At 36.1% G+C, this 14,895-nt stretch overlaps 1 protein-coding gene across 1 annotated transcript in view; it reads right to left on the bottom strand.

The window, feature by feature from the left end:
• The window catches only part of IL1RAPL1 (interleukin 1 receptor accessory protein like 1), a 1,306,826-nt gene that overhangs the window by 537,270 nt on the left and 754,661 nt on the right, over positions 1-14,895 (bottom strand). The window lies entirely within an intron of this gene.

Raw genomic sequence — 14,895 nt, 5'->3', positions numbered from 1 at the left:
GCTTGTCTTGATAAGAAGAGAGGTTATCCATGAGTCTGTGCAGAAAACGGTCTTGGATAAAAGCATTGCAAAGTCGCTATCTTTACAGACTCATATCCATTTGGCTTGGGACCTGCAGTCCAGGTTGTCAGACAGGAGAAACATTTTAATGTATTATGTAAGGACAACCCTGTCTTGATAGATTCTACAGAATCATTTCATTACATCAATGTCTCATTTTACTCTTTGCTGATTCCTAAGTCAGATTTATAACTTGGGATACACGAGAAGAGAAATCATGTTTGGAGATCTCTATGAAAGTGTTGGGACCAAAGGAAGTGTTCGAATGAATTGCACCATCTCGGTTTGCTACTTGTGTCTCTGGACCTTTCAATGAACACGGATGATGTGTCAGGCATTGTGCCAGGCAGAATAAAGAGGAGTAAAACATCAGATTCTAGGTCTGGTAGAGAACTTCTCATTTGGAAAGTGCCCAATCGCTTATTTGCATACTTGACCATCGAAGTTCTGCATTTGAGATTCACTGCTTACTACCTGCAGCTTTGGGCAACTTATTTAACCCCTCTGAACCTCTCAGGTGGGGTGCAGGGACAACACTTGTCCGAGTATTAAATGTGATACAAAGTCAAAATCTGGTTGGCCTGTCATAGATGCTCAGTGATGTTGGTTCCTCTGTGCTCTGCATTGGTGTACGTGAACCACAGCCCCTCAAGTCCTCCTCCTTATTCAGCCAAGTTGCTCTGATGTTTCAGCAGCAATTTGATTTAGAGTTTTGCTTTTTAAAAATGCTAATATGACATGATGAGAATGGCCAGAAAATAGCTAGTTGTGGTATAATAATACATATCTTGGTCTTTCTCCCAGGTTCCTGGCACAGATCTCCTGAAACTCTTACAATTCCCTGAGTGATACTCCGGAGTGTCTTTTGTTATTCATAAGGAGTCCCCTTTTGATCACAACAGAGTTTATGGTAAGTAGCTGACTTAGGCTAGAGCCCCTGGGTAGCCTCAGGATGTGGCTGGTCACCAGATAGACCAAGAGGTCAGAGGGTTGAAACTTTCAGCCCCACCCACTGACCTTCAGGGAAGAGGGCAGGCGCTGGAGATTAAGCTCCTTGAAACTCTTGAAAAAAAAGATCTGATGATCTTCAGGGTTGGTGAACATATAAAGGTGCTGGGAAGGTGGCACACACAGGGAGGGCATGGAAACTCTGTGTTTCTTCTCCCATACCTTTCCCTACACATCTCTTCCATCTGGCTGTTCATTTGTGTACTTTGAAATGTCCCTTGTAATAAGTTAGCAATAGCAAGTACAGTGGTACCTCGGTTTTCGAATGTCTCCATTAACAAACATTTTGGTTTATGAACGCCGTAAACCCGGAAGTAAATGCTTTGGTTTTCAAACACGACTCAGAAGTCAAACATGTCACACAGCTTCCACTGAGTGCAAGATCCTGAGGCCTAGCTCTCGGCTGTTTTCGAATGTTCCAGAACTTTTGGATTACGTTCAAAACCCGAGGTACCACTGTAATGATTTACTGAGTTCTGTGAACCATTCTAGCAAAAGACTGAATCCCAGGGCGGGGGGGGGGGGGTTGAGGTAACCTCTTATCTACAGCTGGTCAGTCAGAAGCATAGGTGACAATCTGGACTTACAATTGGCATTTGAATGTGTGTGGGGGGCGGGGGGAGAGGGGCAGTCATGTGGAACTGAGTCCTTAACTATGGGATCTAAGGTTAACCCCAGGTAGATAGTGTCAGAACTGAATTGAATTGTGGGACATCCAATTGGTGTTGCAGAATTGCTTGGTGTGGGAAAAATCCCACACATCTGGTGTGAGAAGTGTTGGGAGAAGAGGAGAAAAACAGAGTTTTATTTTATACATAATTATTCACCTTTATATTGGGCAACAAAGGACATTTCCACAAATTTAGAATTTAGAATTATTGAATGTAGATTTCTCTAGGTTTGTATAATATGTAGTGTACAGGTAGATCTAAAATATTTAATAGGTGAAACCATTTACCATTAAACAAAGTCAATCAGTAGCCTAAGGAAAGTCCTGAGAGAATGTGTTCAGAGAATTTGCTAGAATAATAAGACACATCCCTGCCCTCAGCTCCACACAGCCCAGAAGTGATACATAAGTAAAAAGCTGAAATTCAATGTGGTAAGTCCTACAAAGGGCTATGTGCTACCACAGTAGTGTCAAAGAAAGAAACAAGAAGACTTCATAAACTGAGATACCTGGCTACGGAATATAGTCAATGGAATTGTAATAGCTATGTATGGTGTCAGAGGGGTAGTAGACTTGTTGGGGTGATTACTTTGTTAGGTGCATAAATGTCTAATCACTCTGTTGTTTTGTATACCTGAAACTAATAATAATAAAAATATTAACAATAATAAAAAGGAATTTGGCAATTTTGAGAAAGGCTATGTGGAGACTAGTACGCACAAAGGCTTGAAAGCATGAAACAACTTGGCATGTTTAGGGATCCGCAAATAATTTGGTGTGGCTGGATTATAAAATAGTTATAAAGGAACAACAGGAAGTGAGACTGGAGAAGTGTGGGGGAGCCAGACTGAAAGTCACGTACACCAGTGCAAAGAGTTCAGATTTTATTTTGGGAAATAATGAAATTTGGCTTTGGAAAAGATTTTTCTCATTGTAGTGAGAAACATGGATTGGATTGGAAGGAGAACAAAGGGCAGTGAGACAAATTAGAAAGCAACCACATTCATTCAGGAAAAACAAATGGCAGCTCCAACAAAGGCAGTGCCTGATGATATAGAAAGGAAGGATCATGTTCAAAATATAGTTCAGATACAGAATCAATGTGACAGTGAAGGAGCAAAGGAAAGAGAGAGGCATACAAGGTAATGAAGAATTTTTCTCAGATAAGTATATGAAAGGTAGAGTCAATCTTTCAGCATGGAAAATCCTGAAAAAGAAACAGCTTTGAGAGAAAAGAGTGTTCGATTTTAGCTTGAGCTTCACACCCAAGTAGAAAAAAAATCCTCCTTGGGTTTTCCTCATGAAACAAAGGAAAGTTACTTGACTCCTTAGACATCTGTTTCCCCATGTATACAAGAAGAAGATAAAACTAAAGACCCCATAGGTGGTTGTGGAAATCGAACGTGTTAGAACACATAAAGAGCTCAGAACAGCGCCAGTCTTCTGGTAAGCACACACTACATGTTAGATCTTATTATCAGTACTGCGCCCCTTTTCCCTACTCCCTTTGTTTCCATTTTGCAGTACGGAAACACAGTGTTTGTTGAGAAAGTAGATTAGATAGTATCACCATCATGATGTCTTCAGCTCCTTGGTGTTTAATGAGTGTGAAGCATAAGAATCAAGGTATGTCTGTATATTTTTTCATCTGGGATATGGGATTGGGCTGGACAAGAATCAGTAAAGGTGGTGAAAACTATGGCCTCCTCACCCCAGCCATCCCCTCCTGCTCTTCTATAAATGCGACTGACCCTAGATGAGCACTTAGGTATTCTTATTTTCCTGACATTGATTCTCCAGCTCTGTGAGGTGACTACTGATTTACAAATGTCTGGTAACATATGGAATTCCACACTCCCCAGGATAGCACTATTTCCAAATTACTTTCGATGTTTTAATACTTGTTTACTATTTCTGTTTATCAGGAGGTGATTTTAAAAGTGAAAACTAAAGCAGCAGCCAATGAACACTATAGTCCTATTTACTGAGAAGAGCTAACAGGAAGCAAGCAACTTGTGACACATTAATAAACATATGATCCCCCTGAGGGGAATTACACACTCTTGAAGTAAAGAATACTCTCCACCATCATCAAATTTGCAGCATGATTGCTATGGGGCTGTGGATCTCTGCAGTCAGGGAAATACTGTGGAATGGGTAAATGGGGTAAGGAGAATACTCCTGCAGGACTGCTGGTAAAAATCATCAGCACATATTTACTCAGCTTCTATTGTATAGAATAGATGAGCTGCAATATAGGCAAAAAAGTGAAATCATGACCGCTGGTTTCAATGTTTACAAAATGGCTACAGAGAGAGGATATACATGGATGTGGAGAAAACAGTTTTTCATCATTGAGAGTCAACAGTCAATTATCCATTCCAGTGAAGAAATAATATTAATGTGAATTTTAAAAATATTAGTTTTCTCTGGCAAGGGTGACCTTGTAGTACACACGATGTACTGTACAAACAACTCAGAGTTACTTCTTTCAAACTCTTGAGATTAGAACAAAGGGACCCGATGCCTAAAGAAGTCCATGATTTGTCCAAGTTCTCCTATCTAATTAATGGCAGAAATGGGATTAGAACTCACATCTTCTAACTTCTAATTCATTGGTTTCTTCTATATTGTACTGGTGCTGGGTTAGAACACATAAACTATATATATATTATATATGTTTATATATACTTCATATATGTATATATACATATATGTATGTGTATGTGTGTGTGTGTTTGAAATAAAAGAAATTTACCATTCTTAGCCCCCTATTTTATACTATTTTACATTCCAAAATATATGTTTTCTGGAGAAAGGCAAAATATGCTCTACCTTGGATTTCTTTGAAAATTTAGGCCCTTAAATTCCCCCAAATCAAATAAAACTAAAAGGGAGCAAGCAGCAGGTGTTAAAGAAATATCATGGCTTCTTCAACTCTTTCCACTACATATTTTCTAAATTTATAAACACACTTGTAAAAGGATTGGCTTCCGAAAGGACTGGCTTAGGGTCCTGTCTTACTAGGGAGAAAAAAAAAAATCTAAACTTGAAATCCAGTGCATATCTTGGGAACTACCAAATGTTATTGGGTATAATCAAAAAGTAAATATGTGACAGAAAATTAAAATTAAAGTAATTTCTGTAAATAGAATATCCAGAAGTCAGTACAGTCCCTTGAAGTTCGCCACAAGTTTCTCAGCAGTATGCTTCTTTGAAACACTGAAAAATTTTGAATTGGCATGCATGGAAGCTACCAGAAATTTAAAAATTTACCTTTTGAAGGATGACAAAGTTACACAACTACAGATCAAGGTGCGGAAATTTGGGTACTGCAGGCAGGAGGTAAGGAAGGAAAATATGTCTGAGAAGGGAAATTTTGTGTATTACCTGATTAGCTAACAGAGTATAATAAAAACTATGCTACACCATACCTCAGGGTAGCACAGTTTCAATTACTCTGTAATCACACCTCCTATGCATGATAATGTGTAATGTTCAGTGTCTCTCTTTCTCTGACAGAATTACCAGTAACGTGATAGTTAAATACACACTCAAATGGTGTCACTAAACAGTTGACCTGTATATTATGTTAATTTTCAGGTCCCTGGGGGAAATAATAACATTTCCATAATGTTTAGAAATCTTTTCCCACTTTGTGATGTGCTCAAAAGGACAGTTGGGGATTTGATCAATGTTTTTAAAGGATTAAGTTATTCCATGTTTCTATGTTTTATATGGCTATTTTTCAAGTCATAATATTTTGTACATAATGTTTTTTAAAAATAAAAACAGTGTTTTTGATGTATCACAATCATTTGGGTACTGAAAAGCAACACAGAGGATGGCAGATCTGGAAGTTCAGTTATACAGACCTGAGAAGAATTGAACTAGTCTGGAAGGTGGTTCCTTAATCATAAATTTGACCACAGTGTTTAATCATTAGTTGTGAAAATGAAGTGTTGGGAATCAAAAATGTCAGCATTACATTGTAGAGGGAACATCTTAGAGTTTGTTAAAACATAAATATAGTTTGATAGTTTATTTTTAAACTTAAAGCCTTCCAATGTTTTCTATATTCTAGAGGGTATTGTACAGAGTGGAGTAAGTCAGACAGAGAGAGGCAAATGTCATATGATTTCACTTATATGTGGAATCTAAACAACTAAATAAACAAACAAGACAGAAAGAAACTCATAGATACAGAGAACATTTTGATGGTTGCCAGCTGGAAGGGGCATTGGGGTTTGGGTGAAAAAAGGGAAGGGATTAAGAAGTACAAATTACTGATTACAAAATAGTCATGGGGTGTCAATTTTATCACAAGGAATATAGTCAATAATATTGTAATTACTATGTATAGTATCAGGTGGTTACTAGGTTTATCAGGATGATCACTTCGTAAGTTATTTAATCACTATGTTGTACACTGAAACTAATGTAATATTGTATGTCAACTGTATTTGAAAAATAAAACAATTATTAAAATTTTTTTCTGTCATTCTTTACGGTGATTCCTTAAACTACGCATGTGGCCCCTCTGGTATATGTGATTTTTCTTACACACACAATGTTTATAGCTACTGGCAGTAAATGGGAAAATTGTTTGGATTGGCGTTTCTTTTCAAAAGAGCTCTAAAGCACCTTGTGATTTAACTGTGGTGAAAATCAACCCGTGAGAAGATTAGAACAAGACCACTGAGCAAATGATAAGAACTAAACATGCCAGTTTCTTGCCTTCTCACTTGAATTTTTTTTAAAATCTAAGTGGTAAATTGAACTTCATCTATGGTCTTCTGCTAACTATACATTCAAAATAATCACCTCCCTCTTTTTTAAGGAAGGTAATTAATATTATTTTACCATTTTTATTTTTCTAGTCTAATATTCCTGGAATAATGAGGAGGAATAATGTTGAGGAGGCCTCAGTGTGTGAAATTCTAGTCCAGTATTTCTCTGCCTGAGTTACTCTTGGGCATGAGCACTTCCAAACTTCACCACTGTAGACCCCAAAGTCTCCTTCAGACTTCCTCTTCAGGGAGAGAAAAAGACAGAGAGAGGGAGAGAGGGAGAGAGGGAGAGAGGGAGAGAGGGAGAGAGGGAGAGAGGGGGAGAGGGAGAGGGAGAGGGGGAGAGAGAGAGAGAGAGAGAGAGAGAGAGAGAGAGAGAGAGAGAGAGAGAGAGAGCAAACAAGTCAATGAAGGAAGCTGAGGCCCTGGACGTGGGCTCAAGACCACAAATTACAAATAATTTCTTCAGTGAAGCCTATGGTTGACATCCAGCTTTAGCTACCTTATCCCTTCATTTATTTTCTACGTAACAATCACAATTTGTAATTACTTATTTCCACTTATTTTGCTGCGTCCTCTGCTAATATGTTTTCTTATAATACGTAAAATAATGGAGTTAGCTGCATGCTATTCGAATTTTGAGAGGCATATTTTTTAAAACAGGTAAAATTCACACAACATAAAATTAAACATTAACCATCTGAAAGTATACAATTAAGAGTCATTTAGTACATTCATAATGTTGTGTAACCATTACATCTATCTCTTTCTAAGACATTTTCATCATTCCAAAAGGAAACCCATACCTATGGGCAATCACTTCCTATTTTCCCATCCCCGCAGCCCCTGATCACCACCAATCTGCTTCTGTCTTCATGGATTTGCTTATTTGGAATATTTCATATAAAAGGAAAGCATGTACCATGTGGACTTTCATGTCTGGCTTCTTTCACTTCTTTCATTTGTTCAAGGTTCGTCCGTGCTGTAGTATGCATCTGAACCTCATTCTTTTTCTTGGGTAAATTAAAGCCAGGGTAGGAATATACCATATTTATTTCATTCATATATAAACTGGTGGAAATTTGGGTTTGTTTCCACATTTTGACTATTGAGAATAATGCTGCTCTGAACATTTATGTACAAATATTTTCCTGAATCCATTCTTTCAATACTTTTTGTGTATACCTAGGAGTGGAAATGTTGGGTTATACGGTTATTCTACGTTTAACTTTGTGATAAATCAGATCCATTTTTTAAAAATCTCTTAAATGCTTTGTCCCCTTCTGAACACTCCAGTTTCTGCTGGCACATGGAGAATTATCCATTACAGGAATTTGTTCACTGTGATGGCCTACTGAGGCTAAGGACTTAAAGGGCATAATGATTTCTCTAAGCGCCTAGAAAAGTGCCAGTCATACAGTAGGCACTCTCGGTAAATATTTGTTAAATGAATGAATTATTAGTTAATGGATACATAGTTCTGATTATATTTCTTGGGTTTTTTGTTTTAAGTTAAAGTGTATTGGGGTGACAATGGTTAGTAAAGTTACCTAGGTGTCAGGTGTACAATTCTGTAATACATCATCTACGTATCACATTGTGTGTTCACCTCCCAGAGTGACTACATTTCTTTCTTACTAATCTCTGTAAATAACTCTTACCTAGATCCACTATAATATTTTTTTATTTTTTTAAATTGAATTTATAATTGGTTGAACAATTATATAGGTTTCAAGTGTACAGTCTGACATCTATCTATTGCATTGTGTGTTCACCACCCAGAGTCAGTTCTCCTTCCATCACCATATATTTGATCCCCTTTCTCCTTTTCTACCTTCCCCCTACCCTCCTTACCCTCTGGTAACCACTAAACTGTTGTCTGTGTCTATGAGTTTTTGTTTGTTTGTCTTGTTTGTTTGTTGCTTTCAGTATTGCATCCCACAGATGAGTGAAATCTTATGGTTTTCTCCTTTTTTGTCTGACTTATTTTGCTTAGGATGATAATCTCAAGATCCTATTTTTTACCCCCTTTTGTTGTATGCTTCTTTGGCATAGTACCAGTTCCTGACAGTGGATGTATCTTCCATGCCAGACAAAAAGAAAAAAAATTGCAACACAGCTGTGAAGATTTCCTAGCTCTGAATAGTTAGCTACATGCAATCACCTTATCTCTTTCTCTCACCCTGGATACAATAGACCCTCTTCTAAATGGTGGCTGACCTTCATGATTTGAAAGATAAGGGAAGAAAGGATAAATGAGTGAACAACATATTTTTTTCTCTCCAAGAATCACACAGGCAGCTTTTTTCTAAAGTGATTGTCGTAGTTCCAGGACTGTTAAATCTTGCTCCTGGATTGATGTGGAGAAGGGGTGACCTAGGATCCAGAAGCTCAACTAATCCTGCACCCCACCTTCTCATTTTACAATGAAAATTACAGGGAAACTTGCATCAGAGTAAAACAAAAATTATATTGTTCTTTAAAGAAGACAGAGAACTATCAGGGTTTACTGAAATTTATTCATTAACAAATCAGATATTTTTAGAGTCCAATTAATTTTTTGAAATCAGAAAACATGCTTTCTTCTACTGTATGTAAACCAAATCTGGAGAATGTCAGGAAAGAACCCACATAATTAGTGATTTTTTCCCCTGCTGATACTTCTCTAAATATTTTTTAAATGTCATAATAGCATATGCTTTATTCAGTTTTACTTTGCAGGTCAATATTTCCTGATTAAAGCTTTGCTTTCCTCGACTTCAAAAGTAAATAAATAAAATTAACTGTGAAGATGGTAAGTAACCTTAATTATAAAGGACATTTAAATCATATTCTTAATTACATATATAAGACAAAAACTTAATCTATTCCATGAAATTGACAGGGGTGCACATTTCCAGACTCTGGAGACTGGTGCAGTTTTAAAGATAAATGTTAACTAAAATTCACGATCAGAGTTACATGTAGAGTGATAGCTTTGAGCTTAGCATATTTAGAAGGTTGACCGATTTCTGCAGACACAAAGAAGACCGAAGTGTGTCTGTATCCAGGAAAACTATTCCTAACCCAACAAAGGTTTGGAGGAAATGGAAATAGAAGCCAGAAATGCTTCCTGAAGAAGAGATTGCAGTCATCTCCCTCAACTAACATCCTCATAACAAGAGCTTGGTGCTCTTATTTGAAGACAACACCTGAGATCTTACTTGCTTTTTCACTACTTTCTAATTACGTATTTTTCAACACTTTCACCTCCTTTTCTCCTGTTATAGTTTGAGATAGTTTCAGTCTATGTAAATTTAGCATATTGCCTCTTCAACTTCTCAGAGCCATTTCATAAAAACAAAAGAAAACCATTACGCCCAGCAGGAGACACTCTAATTAGGAATGAATATAGAACTATCATTAATTAAAGGAGTGATTTATCTATCAATTATTAAGCATTTGAAATCCATTCATTTAGTCAATACATATTTATTGATCAAAGACTATGTGCCAGACCCAGCTGGGGATAAAGGAGTGAATAAGTAAAGTACTTGCTTTTATGGAGCTTATATTCTACTGAGACAAATGGTGGGAGGAGGAACCTTGTGTAAAAAGTTTTATACAATGACATTTTACACTCATTAGGATAGCTATGAATAAAAAAAATGGAAAACAAATTTTGGCAAGGATTTGGAGGAATTGGAACCCCATAGGCATGTAAAATGCTACAGCCAGCTGCTGTGGAAGCAGTTTGACAGTTTCTCTAAAAGTTAAACATAGCATTACCATATGACCCAGCAATTTTATTCCTAAGTATATACCTAAAAGAATGGAAATCAAGGACTCAAACACATACTTGTTCACGAATGTTCATAGAAGCATTACTGACAGTAGCCAAAAGGGGCAAACTTAAATGTCCACCAAAAAATGAATGGATAAGCAATACATGGTACATACATACAAAAAAATATTATTTGGCCTTTAAAAGGAATGAAATTCTGATAGCTGCTACAACATGAAGCTTGAAAACATTATGCTAAGACACGAAAGGACAAATATTGTATGATTCCACTTATACAATGTTTCTGTTTGGAAGATGAAAATTTCTGGAAATAAGTAGTGGTGATGGTTGCATAATATGGTGAGTGTACTTAATGCCATGAAAATGTACAATTAAAAATAGTTAAAATAGTAAATTTTATGTTAGGTATATTTTACCACAATTAAAAAAACATTAAATTGTATACTTTATATGAGTGAATTATACGGTATGTGAATCATATCTCAATAAAGGTATTATTTTAAAAGACTTTATATATTACCTCATTTAAACTCCCTTTATGTAATCTCATTTAAGCTTCATCTATCTTATAGCATGTGACAGGCTTTCATTCCTTTAAATACCATCTTGGTGTTTTGTCTCCTGTATTTGTAGCTCCAGCACTAAAGAAATACTCTCTGAACTCTAGATTTATACATCCAGTTGCTTATTTATCATACTTCTTTGAATTCTAAAAATAATATTGTAGACCTAACGTGTCCCCAAATAAACCTTAACTTTTACCTTCAAATCTACTTTTATCCTAGTCTGCTCTATCTCACTGATAGTCATACCATTCACCTACTTGCTCAGGCGAAATGGCTAGAAGTCTTTTGAGATATCAGTCTTATCCAAAGGAACAGGCATGAGGCAAGTGAGGGGGTACTAAAAACCCAATAATTAAGTTAAATGATATTTCAATGCAATATTTAAAAATCAAATTAATATCAAAATATTGACAAGAACAATAAAGACTTATCTTTTTTCAGCATACCACTTTGTTTTGTATTTATCTTATCATTATCACTAATTGATATTGTCTTGATTTTATTTATTTATATATGTATGTTTTTTTCTCTTCCATACAGTGTAAGTGTCATGAGAGTGGAAGTCTTATCTGCCTTGTTTACCACTTTATCCCATAAATATGTCCTCCATTTCCTGCCAACTGTCTTCGAGGTTGGACTTTTCCAAGAGAGGGTCTGTCATTTCAGCGTCTGGGTCTGACACTACATCTTCCTTTTTCCCTCTCGACATTGGGGTGGTAGTGGCTTCCTGCTGTTACTAAGCCTATCTCGCCTCATATCCTGTCATTTCAGGTCTTCTCACATATTTGTATCCCATTTCCCATATTAAACTCCCCCTATTGAACTAGTTGGAATGAATTTGCTTTAACTGACTAGATCCTAGCCAATACAACAGTTTAGGAAACAAATATCTAAGCATTTCCTCTACTCGTACATTATACATAAATTTCTAAAAGTCTTCCATGAGGTTAAAGAAAGAGGCAAACAAATGATATAGTTAAATATTTGCAAATATTACAAATGACATTGCTTAAACACAGCACATTTAATAAATTAAGGCACTTCTGCATATTCCTATCTACCATGTTTCCCTGAAAATGAGACCTAGCCAGACAAGCAGCTCTAATGCATCTTTTGGACTGCTTGTCTGGCTAGGTCTCATTTTCAGGGAAACAGGGTGTGATGAAAGCCTTTTATTTATATATCTAAAACAAAAAAAGGGGGGGAAAAACAGGAGAGTTAAACTGTGAGTTGGTTTAATTTAAAGGCAGAATTAAACGTTTTTGGGCAGAGACTTTCTTATTCTATACGATTTATGCCTATTTTACAGTTGGTTTCTTCTCAATACTTTTTATGCAATTTTAGTATCAACTCCAGACAATAGTAATTTTTACATTTTTCTGACTAGAAAGAAGAGCCATTAAACTGAATAACCTAAAATTCACTAAAGAACATATGGTTTAAATATCAACAATCTAATAACTTTATTTGGCAAAATAGGCCATTATTAGAAAAAATAAAATGGTCTAATGATTTGTGTTTCCTTATAAATATAAACATGCTTAAAATATGACAATTGTATTAAGGTTCTTGTCAATAAAAATTTAGTAATAAAACACTTTACACTTAGATTGTCAGAATATAAGGCCATAGAATGATATTAGAAATATGATTTTAAGTGTTAAAAACAAAACACAAGTGGATCTACTCTTTATTCAAATGTGATAAAGAATACAAGAAGAAGAGGAGGTTTTCATGGGCAGAAGAATCCACTAGCAAGCTGTGTGTGATCGTAGACAAGTAACTCTTCTTCCCTGAACTTCAGTTATCTGATCATAAAATTATAAGGATATGTAACCTCATGGAGTTGTGAGAACCAAATCACATCCTGGTATAAACATACTTTGTAATGGAAAAACTGTTACACAATGTTTTATTGCTGTTACGATTATTTTCAGTGATGGTTTAACCCCTTAGACTGTTAACCTCACTACAGCTCTTGAATCTTGTCATTTAATGCCTGATGTTTCACATACTCTTCATTATTCATAATATTTCACCATTGGCTAAATATGGAATTTATATCAAGGTCACCACTTTTTGAAAGCTTAATCTCCTTTCCAGCAGCACCTCATAAAGGAGATAAATCACATAGCTCTTTATATTTAATCTCCTTATCCTGTGAATATAGCCCTCTTCCATTTCTGTTCTGCAGATCCAACTTTTCAGTTTTATAGAAAGGTTCAATATGACTAGAACACCCCTTCTGGAGGTCCCATATATTTGAAATTTGGTTAAACTTGTCTCATATTATTGCCAAAAAGAGTTGCAGTTGATGTGAGGCATACAGTAGAAGGCATCCCTTGATGCAGCAGTGGGGAGAAAAATGAATAAACACCACAAAGGAGGGCTTGTCTGTTAACTCTGCTCTCTTTACTTAGTTTTATATGGGTGAATCATGAAGGGGATTCTAGAGCTGGACAGTTATACATTCGCAGATGTCCACAGGTGTGTACATGTGAACAGACATTTTCAAATTTAGTAGTTGCAGAAGTACGGGATATATGAAAAACATCCCTAGTCAGAGGGGAGGTGGAATAATTACACAAGAGACTTTGTAACAGTCAGCTGTCAAAGCTACTTTCCTATCAATACTGGAAGATTATTTCTCCTGTTCGTTTCATATGAAACAACTGTTACTAGGAATTGAAAATACTTTACTGTATGATTTCCAGTTACAGTATCTGCTTTTTCCTTAATAGTCTGTTATGATGATAGCATGATAAAAAGAGAGAACTCTTAGGGAATGGGGAGTTCAACCCCATTATATTGTCTTCTCTGCACGCAGGGTTTACTCAAATTATACATCATACACACATGAAAAATATCATAAAGATTAACTGTACATCTTTCCCTTGACTGCTTTCTTAAAGCTACAATTCATGTAGCAGCATTACAATCATTCCCACTCTCAAAATCCTTCTGTTCACAAGTTTATAAAACACAATTGTAATTGACAACCTTGGTGGTAATTTACTACGTCGCTTCCGGCTTCTGGTTTTCTTTTACTAATATGGATTTATTTGGAATCCAAATTGTACAAAGTATCGCTACATAATTTGACTTTGTAGTTACTGATATCATTATTTACCACTTATGTCTATAATGTATAAAGCATATAACATGAATAAGCCATTAATTTGAAGTGTGGCTTTGGGTATGTTAGTTTCTCATTTGTTAAATAAAAGTCTACATGAAAGATGTCATCCTTTCCTAAAATTCCAAAATAACATTATTGATAAAGTCATTATACATGTTATGCTTACCTCACACATTAGTGTAGTGAGAGAATTTATACAGAGGTATTCTTTGTGTGCACATGTGTGTTCTCTATGCCTACTGTATCTTAACCTCTATCCCTTCACTAATAAAAATTTCTCAGTTGTACTGTAAACTACTCTACTCCCTTTCTCAACACATGCTCATCCTTTTCTCTACTATGGTCTGAGTTTTCTAACCAGTTTTTCTCAGACAACATTACTAGGGTTATCAATAATCTCCATTTACAGTCATCCTTTAAGGAGCTCATCTACCACCTCCTTTGGGAATAGTCATTCTCACTTCCCCTGTTTAGCACTTCCTCTCCTTTACTACTCTGTCCAAAAGTCAAAGATTATTTGATTACTTGTTTGCCTCTCCAAGGAAAATGTGAACTCCTCCATGGTAAGCCACTTGTCACTGGTTTTACTGTCTCAATCCTATTACCTCCCTCATAATTCATTCTCAAAAGTAGCTGTTGGCTGAACATACATACATTTATTTTTATGGGAAGGAGGAGAGCACATAGGAACATATTGATATTTGTACTTTTCTATTCTTTGTTCTTTGTTTTACTAAAAGGTGGGGGGAGGGTGATACTGCATCAGTCCCCAGAAATGGTTTTGGTCATTATATTGTAAAACTGAATGAACAGAACTGGACATGGATGTCTGGCTCAACTCACCAGCGGGAAGAGCAGGCACAAGAACAGGAAGTGCT

The sequence above is a fragment of the Rhinolophus sinicus genome, chromosome 18 (genome assembly GCF_057876585.1).
Source record: "Rhinolophus sinicus isolate RSI-liver-muscle chromosome 18, RSI-T2T, whole genome shotgun sequence".
NCBI lineage: Eukaryota > Metazoa > Chordata > Mammalia > Chiroptera > Rhinolophidae > Rhinolophus > Rhinolophus sinicus.
The sequence above is the reverse complement of the archived record's forward strand: the minus strand, read 5'-3'. Positions and strand labels throughout refer to the sequence as shown.